The sequence below is a fragment of the Schistocerca nitens genome, chromosome 4 (genome assembly GCF_023898315.1).
Source record: "Schistocerca nitens isolate TAMUIC-IGC-003100 chromosome 4, iqSchNite1.1, whole genome shotgun sequence".
Taxonomy (NCBI): domain Eukaryota; kingdom Metazoa; phylum Arthropoda; class Insecta; order Orthoptera; family Acrididae; genus Schistocerca; species Schistocerca nitens.
This window is the reverse complement of record NC_064617.1, coordinates 112,592,322-112,607,218: the sequence shown is the minus strand read 5'-3', so window position 1 is coordinate 112,607,218 and position 14,897 is coordinate 112,592,322. Positions and strand designations below refer to the sequence as shown.

The 14,897-nt window shown below is 39.7% G+C and overlaps 1 non-coding gene across 1 annotated transcript; it reads left to right on the top strand.

Moving 5' to 3' along the window:
- The first annotated feature begins 11,137 nt into the window (after window positions 1-11,137).
- On the top strand, window positions 11,138-11,212 carry Trnat-ugu (transfer RNA threonine (anticodon UGU)). The gene has a single exon. It is a non-coding gene; the product is annotated as a tRNA-Thr (tRNA).
- Window positions 11,213-14,897: the final 3,685 nt, after the last annotated feature.

The window sequence follows — 14,897 nt, the reverse complement described above, 5'->3', positions numbered from 1 at the left end:
GACTGATGACCTCAGATGTTAAGTCCCACAGTGCTCAGAGCTATTTGAACCATTTTTTGAGGGAGGACTCGAACCTCCGACGGCAGGGGCCGCGCAATCCGTATGGCGCCTCAAACCGCGCGGCCCCTCCTTCAGAGCAGAGGTGATGTGGCGCCACTCCATGGATTGTTGTTTCGTCTCCGGTTACAAGTCAAGAACTGATGTTTCATTGGGACGATGTTTCACAAAAAATTGTCACGATCAGCAAGTACACTACTCGCTACACAACGAAGATGACGTGCTACAGACGCGACATTTAGCCGACTGCAAGAAGATGCTGTGATATGCAAATGATTAGCTTTTCAGAGCATTCACACAAGGCTGACGCCGGTGGCGACACGTAAAACGTGCTGACACGAGGAAAGTTTCCAACCGATTTCTCATACACAAACAGCAGTTGACCGGCGTTGCCTGGTGAAAACTTTTTGTGATGCCTCCTGTAAGGAGGACAAATGCGTACAACCACGTTTCCGACTTTGATAAAGGTCGGATTGTTGACTATCGCGATTGAGGTTAATCGTATCGCGACATTGCTGCTCGCGTTTGTTGAGATTCAATGACTGTTAGCAGAATATGGAACGGTGGGTTCAGGAAGGTAATACGGAACGCCGTGCTGGATCCCAACGGCCTCGTATCACTAGCAGTCGAGATGACAGGCATCTTATCCGCATGGCTGTAACGGATCGTGCAGCCACGTCTCAATCCCTGAGTCAGCAGATGGGGACATTTGCAAGACAACAACCATCTGCACGAACAGTTCGACGACGTTTGCAGCAGCATGGACTATCAGCTCGGACACCGTGGCTGCGGTTACCCTTGACGCTGCATCACAGAGCGCCTGCGATGGCGTATTCAACTGGGTGCACGAATGGCAAAACGTCATTTTTCGGATGAATCCAGGTTCTGTTTACAGCATCATGATGGTCGCATCCCTGTTTGACGACATCGCGGTGAACGCACATTTGAAGCGTATCACCCGGCGTGATGATATGGGGTGCCATTGGTTACACGTCTCGGTCACCTCATGTTCGCATTGACGGCACTTTCAACAGTGGATTGAATACTATACTTCCGACAGAATTAAAAGACAGAATCACAACGTATGTAGACGACATTCTTATTGCAGAAGCTAACTGGTCTGAACACAATCTGATTCTTGAACAACTGTTACGAACTTTTCGTGCACAACGACTCACAGTTAATCTCAGTAAATCGCACTTTGGCAAAACTTCTATAAAATTTCTTGGACATGTAATTTTAGCAGAAGGCATTGCGCCTGACCCGGAAAAACTTCAAGCTTTACGTGACGTTACTGTTCCTACGACGAAGAAACAACTACGCAGCTTTTTGGGTTTAATTAACTTTTTCCGTAAATTTATTCATTACTCTGCTTTAGACACTCCTAGATTATGTCAATTGACGGGTAAAAACACTATTTGGTCCTGGGATAGCCAAGCACATTCTGAATTTGTCAATCTGAAACAAGCTTTGTTGAATGCACCACTTTTATCACATCCAGATCTTACTAGAAATTTTTCCATTGCCACCGACAGTTCTAACACCGCTTTAGGCATACACATTTTTCAGGAAATTGAAGAAGATGGTACTACAGTAATTAAAAACATCGCCTTTGCAAGTCGCATTCTGTCACCTGCTGAACGCAATTATTCTGTCACAGAACTTGAAACATTATGTGTTGTATGGGCATTTACGAGATTTCGGCATTTTCTTTATGGAAGACATACTACCGTTTACACAGATCATAGAGCTATACAGTTTTTACTTTCCGCTAAATTTACACACGACAAATTAAGCAGATGGAAACTTTATTTACGGGAATTTAATTTTACAGTTGTTCACATTCCCGGCACACAAAATATTGTAGCAGACGCACTATCCCGTTCTCTCAGCAGCAATCAGCAAGACATCGCAACCAACTTCTTCCAAGCAAATTTCAGCGTCATGTACATTCAACAAGTTGCAGTTGAAAATTTCATTTCGTCGTCATTACGAGACATAGCACAAGAGCAGAGTAAAGATAACGTGTGGAAAGAAATTAAACACCTTTGGCAAGATAGGAATAATGTTACCATTAGAAACCATTACACTGTACGCAATAATATTCTGTTTCGCCGCTCTCACCCTGACAGCAACGATTGGTTGTTATGCATTCCTGACGAGTTTGTTAACAAATTAATTTGGTATACTCATTTAAGTTACGCACATTACGGAGCCAGAAAATGTTTTCTTATACTGAGACAGAACTGTTATTTTGCCAATATGGAGAAACGTATTCGACGAGTTTTAGCGGCATGTAAAATCTGTCAGAAAGCTAAGTCAGACACGACTTCACATATTCCTCCGTTACATCCCATTGTACCTGTTAAATTGAGACACATGGCCGCTGTAGACATTTTTGGTCCGATTCCCAGAACTAATAGAGGTTTTTGCTACATCTTTGTCGCTGTTGAACTCACTTCAAAATTTGTTACCTTCACTCCGTTACGCAAAGCTACTGCTAAATCTGTTTCGAAAACATTTATAAAACATTTTCTATTCCATGTAGGGTATGTACTGAAAGTAATTTCCGACAATGGATCACAGTTTCGATCTGCTATATGGACACGTATGTTACGAGCTAGAAACATTTCTCCGATCTATATATCCAAGTATCATGCTTCTTCGAACCCTTGTGAACGACTAATGAAAGAAATTGGTAAACTATGTAGAATATACTGCCATAAAAGACATATTGGTTGGGACACACACATACTCTCATTCCAGGATATAATTAATTCCATACCAAATGAATCTACTATGCTATCTCCGACTGTTATATTAAAAAATGTTGATCCACCTAACAAAATTAAAGAATTAGTAACCTTTCCTACATCTCGTCGACTACGACACCATGAAATAATTGACGTTGCGCTGAACAACATCAAACGTGCCGCAGAGCGCCGGAGAAGACAGAAAAAACAGGTTTGTACACGCCGTGACTTTCACATTGGACAGTAGATAATAGTACGCACACATTATTTATCCAACAGAGGAAACAGTAGATGTAGTAAATTTGAGCTTCTATACGCAGGTCCATATCGAATTCGCAGTATTCCTCACCCCAATGTAGTACACGTCGAAACTTTGAGAACCAGAAAAAGCAAGGGCAATCACCATGTCTCCAATATTAAACCCTTTATTGAATGAACATACTTTATGATTTATCACTCTTTAATGCCATTTTCTGATCTTTATATGACCAATGATGCAATTATATTTATGTGACTACTTACTGATGATTATTATATTTTTTCTTGGCAAGTGCCCGGCAAGGTAAGGTTAGCAGGTCGCTTTTCTTGTCGTTACACATCAGACCGTGCACATTTTTCCAGATAAACTTACATAATTTATGACCACTTAAGCAATTATATTTATGTGACTACATACTGATGAGTATTATATTTTTTCTTGGCAAGTGCCCGGCAAGGTAAGGTTAGCAGGTCGCTTTTCTTGTCGTTACACATCAGACCGTGCACATTTTTCCAGATAAACTTACATATTTTATGACCACTTAAGCAATTATATTTATGTGACTACATACTGATGATTATTATACTTTTTTCTTGGCAAGTGCCCGGCAAGGTAAGGTTAACAGGTCGCTTTTCTTGTCGTTACACATCAGACCGTGCACATTTTTTCAGATAAACTTACATATTTTATGACCAATTATGCAATTCTATCTAGTGACATATTAATTTTATCAAATTGTTTCTCCATTAAAGTCTTCAACTCTCGCCTCTATCAACTACACAACATACAAGCTGAATACAAAGAAAGTCATTTCTTGTTGTTATATATTAGACCGTGCACATTTTCCATTTTTCATGTATGTATGATTGTTTTCCTGTTTTGCTTGTATGCACTACGAAATCTTTAAGATATAAAAAACGCCAGTTGACTTTGACATTTTGCCGTATGATATCTCAACATCGTGACTATTTTACATTTTTTTTGCTACTACATTATGATACTCTGTGTACATTTTTGCACCTGAACACTGTCTATGTTTTTGACATAATACGTTTTCTGTCATGCTATGCTGTATGCTTAATTATATCACTAGAAACCAGTTTTTATTTAGTGGGTATATGATTTAAATGCAAGATATTAATCCTTATTCATCATTTTCAGAAAGCAATAATGTGTAAAAGAAATAAATTAAACAAACCACAGTGCATTACTATGAAATGGGAATTTCACCTTCGGAATGAACGAAAGAAGATGCAATACCTCATCACGAAGAGTAAATGGATCAGAATTAACAAACATTAACAAGAATACACTATACACATCGTATGATAGCAGTCTTAACTAATTATTTTTCTTTCAGAATAAGAGGCGATTGATGCAGGCTGTCAGACAAACTACACATCTTAGTTTTAGTGATGAAATATGCTAGAAATAAGAAACTCTATACTATGAATAGTTGTGTGAAGTAAATGGTAATATGAATAATGAAGAATGAAGTGTCTTTTTTGCAGATGATAATGAATGATGATGAATAGTTATATGAAGAATATGATAATATGAATAATGAAGTTTTTCTTTGCAGGTGATGATAGTGATGAATTTTATATGGCCACTTACCGCACCACTTTTAAGTTTTCCTTTGCAGATGAGAATAATGATGTTTATATATTTACTGTTAGTTAGGAAATGCTATGTAGTTATTTAAGTATGTGTTGCAGTTCGTTTTGACAGTATGTCTTATGTCGCATGGTATAATGACTGAATGTTTTGGAAAGGACAGCTAGAGTACATACATATTGAATACACGTTTCATTACCTGTTAATTCGAAGTTCACTACTTTTCAGCATAATATGCGTTTCTTCTTTCAGCTTAATAATTCATTTTGTATTTTTTTCCAGGAGAAGTTATTCATGAAATTAATGTGCTATAAGCAGTTAGTTATTAAACCTGTTCTAGTACTTGCATTTTTTTTACCCATTTGTGTGTGTCATTCATGAATGTGATCACATATACTCTACTTGTTTCATAACCTTGCTACAGCTGACTCATGACGAATGACGTTACTAATCCTTATTTGCAGCAATAAGTCAAAAGCAAATATTTTTATGCCCCAGCAATTAATTATCGATCCCAACACAGTGCATTGCTAGCACAAAAAAAAATGTATTACCAGTCCCAAATAATGCTACCAGTTTAAGAGAGTTCTGAGTAATACTGAATGATGTTTTCTAACCACAGACCTTGAGTAATAGTTACAGAGTGTTACATTTTAAATATGTCCTATGTCACTTGAATGATGAGGTCTGAGTAATACTGAATGATGTTTTGTAACACTCTATAAATGCTATGCCAATAATTTCTGTAAATAATATTTTTGTTATACTCTATAAATGCTATGCCAATAATTAACTCTCATTTTGAACGATGACTTCTGAATAATACTGAATAATGTTTTATAAAACTATATGAATACCTTATAAATGGCCAATGAATGCCACTGTTTCTTATGTTTTAAATTTGTCTTATGTCACTTACATGCTATTACACATGAATACCAGTAGCTTGATGCTACACATGATGACTTCTGAATTATGCATAAAAATGGTTTGTAACTGGCCAATGAGTGCCAATAATTATTTTTAAATATGTCGTATGTCACTTGAATGATGAAAAATGTTTTGTAATATTCAATACTTGCTATATGTTTAGTAACTGGCCAATGAATGCCACTGTTTCTTATATTTTAAATTTGTCTTATGTCACTTACATGCTATTATATATGAATACCAGTAGCTTGATGCTACACTCATTAGCTCTTGTTTTGAATGATGACTTCTGATTATTTGTAACTGGCCAAAGAGTGCCAATGATTACTGTAACTAGATGAATTATGTAAATGGTATCCCATTAATTAACTCTTGCTTTGACTGATCACTTTTGAATAATGTATAAAAATGGTTTGTAACTGGCCAATGAGTGTCAATGTTCACTGTAATCAGATGACTTATGAATAATATTCTGTAATACTCCATACATAGTACAGAAGCATTTAGTAACTAGGCAATGAATGCCACCAATTACTCAAATCGGTTGATGGACTAGTGTAATAATGATGACTAGCATAGGACTTAATGTCCTTCACCTTCTGACCTAATTACCAGAAATTACTGCAATATCCGTTTGTCCTGTCTATCCTTATGATCATGGAGCACTATATTTGGTTTCTGCACTAATTCTACGTTGGTGAAAGAGTATGGATTCTGCAAGAGTGTGGTGTTGACACATCATGCTGTCCACCACCTTGAACAATGGAGATGTTATTATGGTCCCACTGTTTGGTGTACCTAATGTACTACCAAATTGATAACATTGAATATTAATACGACATTTCAGTGTATTGGCTACACTGATTAATACTTCTGGGAAGAGAACTTCAGATTGTCTCACTTGGTGTTGTGCTTCTGTAGAAAGATATGGACTTTCAATGCAGCTACGTGCAACCTACTGTGCTACAACCATGATGCAATCCTTCCCTTTCCTATCCTAGTTCTTATAAAATGGTAAAAATATATACAGTGCGTGTGCACTTAATGTCATTTGTTAACATGTTTTATACTGATTGCGTATACTAGTTCTTGTAAAATGGTAGAAATATATACAGTGCGTGTGCACTTTATGTCATTTGTTAATACGATTTGTACTCATTGCGTATACATTTTGTCATTGCTTGATATGTTCTGTACTCAGTGCATGTGCACTATATTTAATTTCATGTTCTGCACTTATATATATATATATATATATATATATATATATATATATATATATATATATATATATATACTGTGACTGTAAACTTAGTTAATTAAGAAAAATTTGTTGCTCACCGCAAGTCCAATTGACTCACCATCGCTGCCAAATTTTTGCCCCCCCAGTGGAGGGTTATGTAAGAGGTCCGAGCAGATGTAATTTTATGTAAGAGGTCCGAGCAGATGTAATTTCGATGTATTGCTCATGCGCTGCCTGCGATATGCAAGGTATAAGAGAATCGCTGACCAGAGAGCAGTGTTGACAGTAGGAACTTTGTAGCTGTAGCTGTAAGTTGTTGCTTGTCTGCGCTAGTCTGCAGTCTGCTCTGGTCTGGAATAGTGTATCGTGTTGGCTGGGCCGGTCGCGGTGCAGAGATGCCGGAGCCCGAGTATTATTGTATAAGGTAAAAAGCAGCCTCGCGCATATCTAGTAATGTATCTGAACTCCCATGCAAATGTTTTAAAAATGTCCTAACAATAATCTTTGTTATGTAAAGTAATTTTTTTTACAAGCATTCATTTCAATTTAAAGAATTTACTAATTTCTCCAATCCATGATCATTCAGATTGTTGCAAAAGAAAAATCAGTTGTTTCCTTTCATAAATGACAAATCTATCGGCCAGCATTGCACAGAGCTGTGCCGGAAAAATTTATTGTAAGAGCAGATATTTGGCGACTTTATTGAGGTAAGAATTTTTCCTTTTTTTTTTACTCAGAATTATCTTACAGGGCCGTGACGCAGCACTGCTGTCGTCCAAAATTTACCAGGTTACTGAATTTATTTTTTATTACGAGTTTTAGGAATTTTTCTGTTTTGAGCTTACATTAAATGAGAAAAGAATTTTGTGGGTACATTAAATGGGAAACAAATTTTGTGTGGAGGTTAAATGTGAATGAATTCTTGTAGGGGGGTTATAAATGGGAACCAATTTTGTTCTGAGGTTACACAAAAAAAATAGAATCATATTCATATCATTATTATTATTATTATTTATACTATTTTGTGGGGAGGTTACATGTGTAAAAAAAAAAGAAAAAGTTCAGATGGCTCTGAGCGCTTAACATCTGAGGTCATCAGTCCCCTAGAACTTAGAACTACTTAAACGTAATCAACCTAAGGACATCACATACATACGTGCTCGAGGCAGGATTCGAACCCGCGACCGTAGCAGGCGCGTTTCTGGACTGAAGCGCCTAGAACCGCTCGTCCACAGTGGCCGGGAGGATGTGTGCAGATTATGTGCTCTGCTGACAAGTGAAGACCTGATACTCTAAAAGTGCTTAGGTACTATTTCTTTCAAACTTCGCTCTAAAGGCCCTATATCCATGTGTGCATACTATAGTAAAGTGCTTCATCACTTGACGAAGGTAGCTAATCCGTGGAGAACAGAAGGTACTGGCCTAGCTCCACCTTCTCCTTCATTGTAAATGTGCTTAGCAGTCAGCGTTGAATTACACCAGATTAACTAACAGTAGCCATACTGTTAGTCGTGTTGTGGAAGTGACGATTGTGTATTAGAAATCGATCTGCAACAAGTATTGTTTGATTCAACTCCTACACACTCGGCTATGTTGCACTTAGGCGAGCTTTCATATTACATCTGTGCTCATGTTTATGACGACAGTGAGGCAATAAGGTAACTGTGGCATGAGCACGAAGGTTCTAATGGAGCTCACAACACAGCATCATGCCTGTTCCATGTTCTGAATTGCACTGAAAGTACCGTTAACGTACCAGATAACGAAAGGAACTTGTGATCTGGAGTGACAACTACTGTGCACAAAACAAAAACTATGTGCTTCAAAAATGGTTCAAATGGCTCTGAGCGCTATGGGACTCAACTTCTGAGGTCATTAGTCCCCTAGAACTTAGAACTAGTTAAACCTAACTAACCTAAGGACATCACACACACCCATGCCCGAGGCAGGATTCGAACCTGCGACCGTAGCGGTCTCGCGGTTCCAGACTGCAGCGCCCAGAAGCGCACGGCCACTTCGGCCGGCCTATGTGCTTCAATATACAGTATGTACATGTTCGTAGTGTCTTGTGGCCTGTCTGATAACATATAAGTATCTGTTTTCAGATCACAGTTTGCCGGCCGAAGTGGCCGTGCGGTTAAAGGCGCTGCAGTCTGGAACCGCAAGACCGCTACGGTCGCAGGTTCGAATCCTGCCTCGGGCATGGCTGTTTGTGATGTCCTTAGGTTAGTTAGGTTTAACTAGTTCTAAGTTCTAGGGGACTAATGACCTCAGAAGTTGAGTCCCATAGTGCTCAGAGCCAGATCACAGTTTTCTATTTTCTGATACAAATTTTGTCGTAATAGAAAAGCGCAAGAGAATTGCATGATACAATCGATGCTACTCAAACGTGTGTAACGAAATTATTTCCAGTTTCAAAACGAGTATTATACTCAGACCGATGGCCTAACTATGGGTTCACCTTTTAGTCTTATACTACCTGAAATTTTATGGACAATTTCGAGAAAAATTTCTAGCTGCAAACAGGAGTTGATATACTTCACTGTTTGCAGCTAGGGTGTCTATTTAATTATCATTTCATTTCTAGAAAGCTGCATGGTTATCCACGGTATGTGTTCTTTCGGGAACAGAAACTACCGTCATATATACACTGCTGGCCACCGTAAATGCAACACCCTGAAGGAAGCATCCGAATCAAGTGAAATTTACACCATGGGTTTGCAGCGATGAGATATGCAACTGATCAGAATTTCAGCGCAGACGCACATCACGCGCGCCTGTGGCGCCACCTCATAGCGCCATTTAAGGCTTGGCGATTTCGACGAGTGTACGTTCGGCACGTGTGTTTAACTTGTGGTTGTTTCACAAGACGATCAGTTATGCCTCGTAGACAACAGCGAACATCGTTTGATCAAGTAGCCGAGTTCGACAGAGGAAGGATAGTGGCTTACCGAGATTATGGATTATCATACAGAGAAATCGCTAGTCGTGTTGGACGAAACCAAACAACTGTAATGCGGATATGTGACCGTTGGATGCAGGAGGGTACGACGGACCGACGTGGTCGATCGCATTCACCTCGGTGCACCACTGCACGTGCTGATAGGCAAATTGTGCGCATGGCAGTGACGGATCGTTCAGTGACATCCCGAACCGTAGCACAGCACATTGCGTCTGTAACGCATCATCCAGTGTCTGCGCTTACCATTCGATGCCGTTTACAGCAGAGTGGTCTGTCCGCAAGACGTCCATTGCTTCGTCTACCATTGACGCAGAACCACAGACGTCTCCGTCGCCAATGGTGTGATGACAGACGGATGTGTACGGCATTATGGAATGACGTTGTCTTTACTGACGAGGCACGCTTCTGTCTGCAGCACCACGATGGTCGGATTCGAGTGTGGAGACACCGTGGAGAGAGGATGCTGGACAGCTGCATTATGCACCGCCACACTGGTCTTGCACCGGGTATTATGGTATGGGGCGGTATTTGATATTACTCTCGCACGCCTCTAGTACGCATTGCCGGTACTTTAAATAGCCGGCGCTACATATCCGAGGTGCTGGAGCCAGTTGTCCTTCCTTACCTTCAGGGCTCGGCCACAGCCGTATTTCAACAGGATAATGCGCGACCACACGTGGCACGCATTGTCCAAAGGTTCTTCGTCAATAACCAGATTGAATTGCTTCCCTAGCCGGCTCGCTCTCCGGATCTTTCGCCGATAGAAAACATGTGGTCCATGGTTGCTCAACGAGTGACCCAGATTACATCCCCAGCTGCCACACCAGATGATCTTTGGCAACGTGTGGAAGCTGCTTGGGCTGCTGTACCCCAGGAAAACATCCAACGTCTCTTTGACTCAATGCCGAGACGTGTGGCAGCGGTGATATCCAACAATGGCGGCTACTCTGGCTACTGATTCTGGCAGGAACCACATGTCACAGACGTCTGTAAACGTAATCATTTGATACTTGGTCAACATTTTATCTACAAAATAAATTTTGTTGTGCTACCTCTTGTTTTTCTTGGTGTTGCATTTACGGTGGCCAGCAGTGCAGTTAAAATATGGCTTCCCGGCCATTGAACTTCTTGTGTGAACGGACACGCTATGCCCGAACTCGTACGGGACTTGGTAGATTAATCTGCCACGAGTAATGAGTATGATGGGCAAACATCTATTAGGCGCACTACGAATGTAGTGGTGTGGACATGTTGGGAATGTGGATCTCACGGGGAGCGTGCAAGGGAAAAGTCCCTGCAGACGCACTATCCTCTGTGCCCTCGGTGGCTCAGATGGATAGAGCGTCTGCCATGTAAGCAGGAGATCCCGGGTTCGAGTCCCGGTCGGGGCACACATTTTCAACATGTCCCCAGTGAAGTATATCAACGCCTGTTTGCAGCTAGGGTGTCTATTTAATTATCATTTCATTTCTAGAAAGCTGCATGGTCATCCACGGTATGTGTTCTTTCGGGAACAGAAACTACCGTCATATATAGAAAAATTTCTAACAGAAAGAGCAACTGCATTGTACTGGGTTAGACATGTTGATGATGTGCTGTGTTTGTGCACTTGTAGCACTAGACAGTTAGTTACATTACTTCATCACTGAAACTCAAAACACAAAAAAATCCAGTTTGCAATGGAGCTGCGAGGCTCTTCTAAAATTTTTTTGGATCTTAAATAGAAATCAGTACAAGAAAACACGTATTTAACATTTACAGAAAAACATCGCTACTGATACAATAATCCCTGCAGGCTCCCAGTATCTACACAGCCACAAACATGCAGCTTTCCATTCGATGGTGCATCACCTCATATCTGTTCCATTATCCAAACCGGCCTTAAAACTACAAATCATCAATCAAATCGCTTCCTGCAAATGCTATAGATCTACTCTGATTGATTATACTCTACGAAAAAAGAAAATGAACCAAACTACGCCACTTTGTACGCTCGTCAACAGCATTCTGTGGGCAGTTACAAAGTCGAGTGCAAAATTTCATATATTCGAAACATTTCAGCCATTCTTGCAAAAATGTTCAAGTCTCGCAACTACAGCCCTGCATTTTAAAATACCAATAATACAAGAATATTTTTATTCGTAGTAAAGAAAAGCTGCTACCCTTGGCACAGAGTGGTGTATATAAAATCATTTGAAAACAGTTTGAAAAAGTGTGTACGCATTAGTCAGGCAGAGCAGTGGCAATTAGACTACCTGAACATGAGAGGAGGTGGCGATAAGGGAAGAAAGTTTCCACCTTCGCTGATCATTTTTTTTTTATCAGAAAGCCATGCATGTGATGTAGAATGCGAAGTTTGACATTTTGTCAAGAAAAGCAGAAAGATAACGCTACTGGAAGTACTGGAAATCAACAAATACATAATACAGAATGCCAGCGCCCTTGTTTTCGCTATAAATACTATATTCAAACTGTTAATTCATCTAATTTCTCATCATTTGTTTAGTTACCCAAATCGGCCTTTCTAAGAAAACTACTAACCATCCACATAAAAACTTCATTTACCCCCTTTCATAGTTATTTTAATGTCTTCCTAAGTAAACACTCTGTCATTCTTGTATCTTTTGTACAAATAGTATCTAAATAAATCACATTTCATGTTCATCTGTGTTTGCGACATTCAGCTGTCATCCGAAGATGGCCTGAGAAGCCAAAAGCCGGTTCGTGACCAAATAAACATAATTTTATAGAACATAGCAAAAGTTTGTTCATTTGATATTACGTATTATTTATTAGCAACTAAGGACTGAGAATTAACAACAATAAATATTTTTGAATTGTTACTTATAATCTGTCTTGATTGCAAAAATGTTTATTCACATGACCGGTTTCAGCTCCTCTAGAACCATCTTCATATCTGAAACGGCAATGATACTAATTTACTAGTTCGCAAATGCAAACCTTTCTCATCCTACGCGAACAACATCAAATGTGACAGAACGTACCTGCATTTTCCGTTACAGGAGTAACCCGTCCACATATAGCAACCTTCATATGCTGCGCCACATTTAGTTGGTTGGCGGAATGTACGTCATTTATATTAATTATAAAACTATTACCGATCTTGTTCGGATAGGATGAAAAGGGTTTGCATTTGTGAAATAGTAAATTAGTATCATTGTCGTTTTAGATCTGAAGATGGAACCGAAACCGCTCATGTGAACACACATTTTTGCAATCATGACGGATTATAAGTAACATTGTATAAACAGTGATTGCGGTATCCCATCAGACATTATGTCTGTTTTTGCAAATATTTATGAATCTGCTGAGACATTCCACATCATAGCGGATCGTCGTGATGCGATACACGAAACATGCAAATAACTGTGCTAAATTAGAAGAAAGGCAAAGAACTAAATAGGCAATGCAGATAATGTAGGACACTCTGGGGAACGGAATTAAAGATCGAGAGAGCTGACACTGATGTAAAACTACCCTTCCGGGTGACCGCTACGGTCGCAGATTCGAATCCTGCCTCGAGCGTGGATGTGTGTGATGTCCTTAGGTTAGTTAGGTTTAAGTGGTTCTAAGTTCTAGGGGCCTGATGACCTCAGCAGTTAAGTCCCATAGTGCTCAGAGCCATTTGAACCATTTTATCCTTCCGGCTGAAACTAGGGTACAGAGGGATTACTAAATGGAATGGTCCTACAACTAAAAATAGAGTTTGAATTATAAAAAAAAATTACACGGGGAATGAAGAAAATCAGAAAACAGAACAACAATCATTCTAGTGCCCATTTAGCTAGGTAACGTGAGACAGGAAAAGACAGATGGGGCATAAGGATCTGAGTGGCACAGAGAGATTTTTGTCACAAAAGTATGCAACTGAGCAAGCAGGAGAAACAGAAAGATGCTAAAAAGTAAATTAATGGGCAAAATGGGAACAAAAAGAAGCTATATAAAGTGTACGAGTATAGAAGCCAACAACGAATCACTTCTAAATGAAAAGGAGATTAATCCGGCATTCGCAAAGAAGAAGGCAATTTGCAAAAACAGGACCGACGTATGAGATTTCTGAGGTTATGTATATCTACGAATAGCTCAAGAGACATCCATATTTTAAAGACGTATGGTACACTTACGGTATAAGAATAGTTCTTAGATCTCTTATATTGTTAGTTCATGCTTAAAGGTTAAAAATAAATAGATGTGTCATGGGCAAAATCAATTCTTGCCACATTTCTCAGTCCAACGGCGGATTATGGCCTCATTTCTCGACAGCAAATTCATGCAACGAGTTTGTGGATATTTCTGAACGCAGGTGATCCCCGCGCCTGCGAGACACTTCGTGGACGGGATACGGGACAAAAGAAGGTGTGTCTCAGCGCTTTATGGGTTCTCATTTGGGGAGGACGCTATTTTAAAATGCCGCCAGACGTTCATATTTACGACGGGGCCCTATTTCCCGGAGTTCTGAAGAGCCTGCCTTGGGCCACACGGTTTATTTGAGGGCGCCGAGAAACAAGAGACGCCACACAAATAAGCGCATACGTAGCATCCGTCCTGAGAAACGGGATAGCTGCTTGTTGACGGGTGGCGGCTTTATGATGCGGGACTTACATTTACAATACTTTCAGGGGACGTAAACGTCGAGTGACGATACGTGCACTGCATACATCATTTATCGCTGACAATAACTGAAACAATCTTAATTACTTCTTTTTGTGTTGGAGGAAAAGGTGCAAATTCGATTGAACACATATGAAACGTAACCGGGCGTAATTTCTATTACCGTTGTACCAATGTTCATAAAAGTTGTCGATACCGAGTTATATCTGAATTATGCGATACATGTTATCACATAAAACTAATGATTTCATTCAGAATATTTTTAACTAGTAAAAGTATCTCTTTTGAACAATAGTCAAATACAACAAGTACACTGCTGGCCACCGTAAATGCAACACCCTGAAGGAAGCATCCGAATCAAGCGAAATTTACACCATGGCTTTGCAGCGATGAGATATGCAACTGATTAGAATTTCAGCGCAGACGCACAGCACGCGCGCCTGT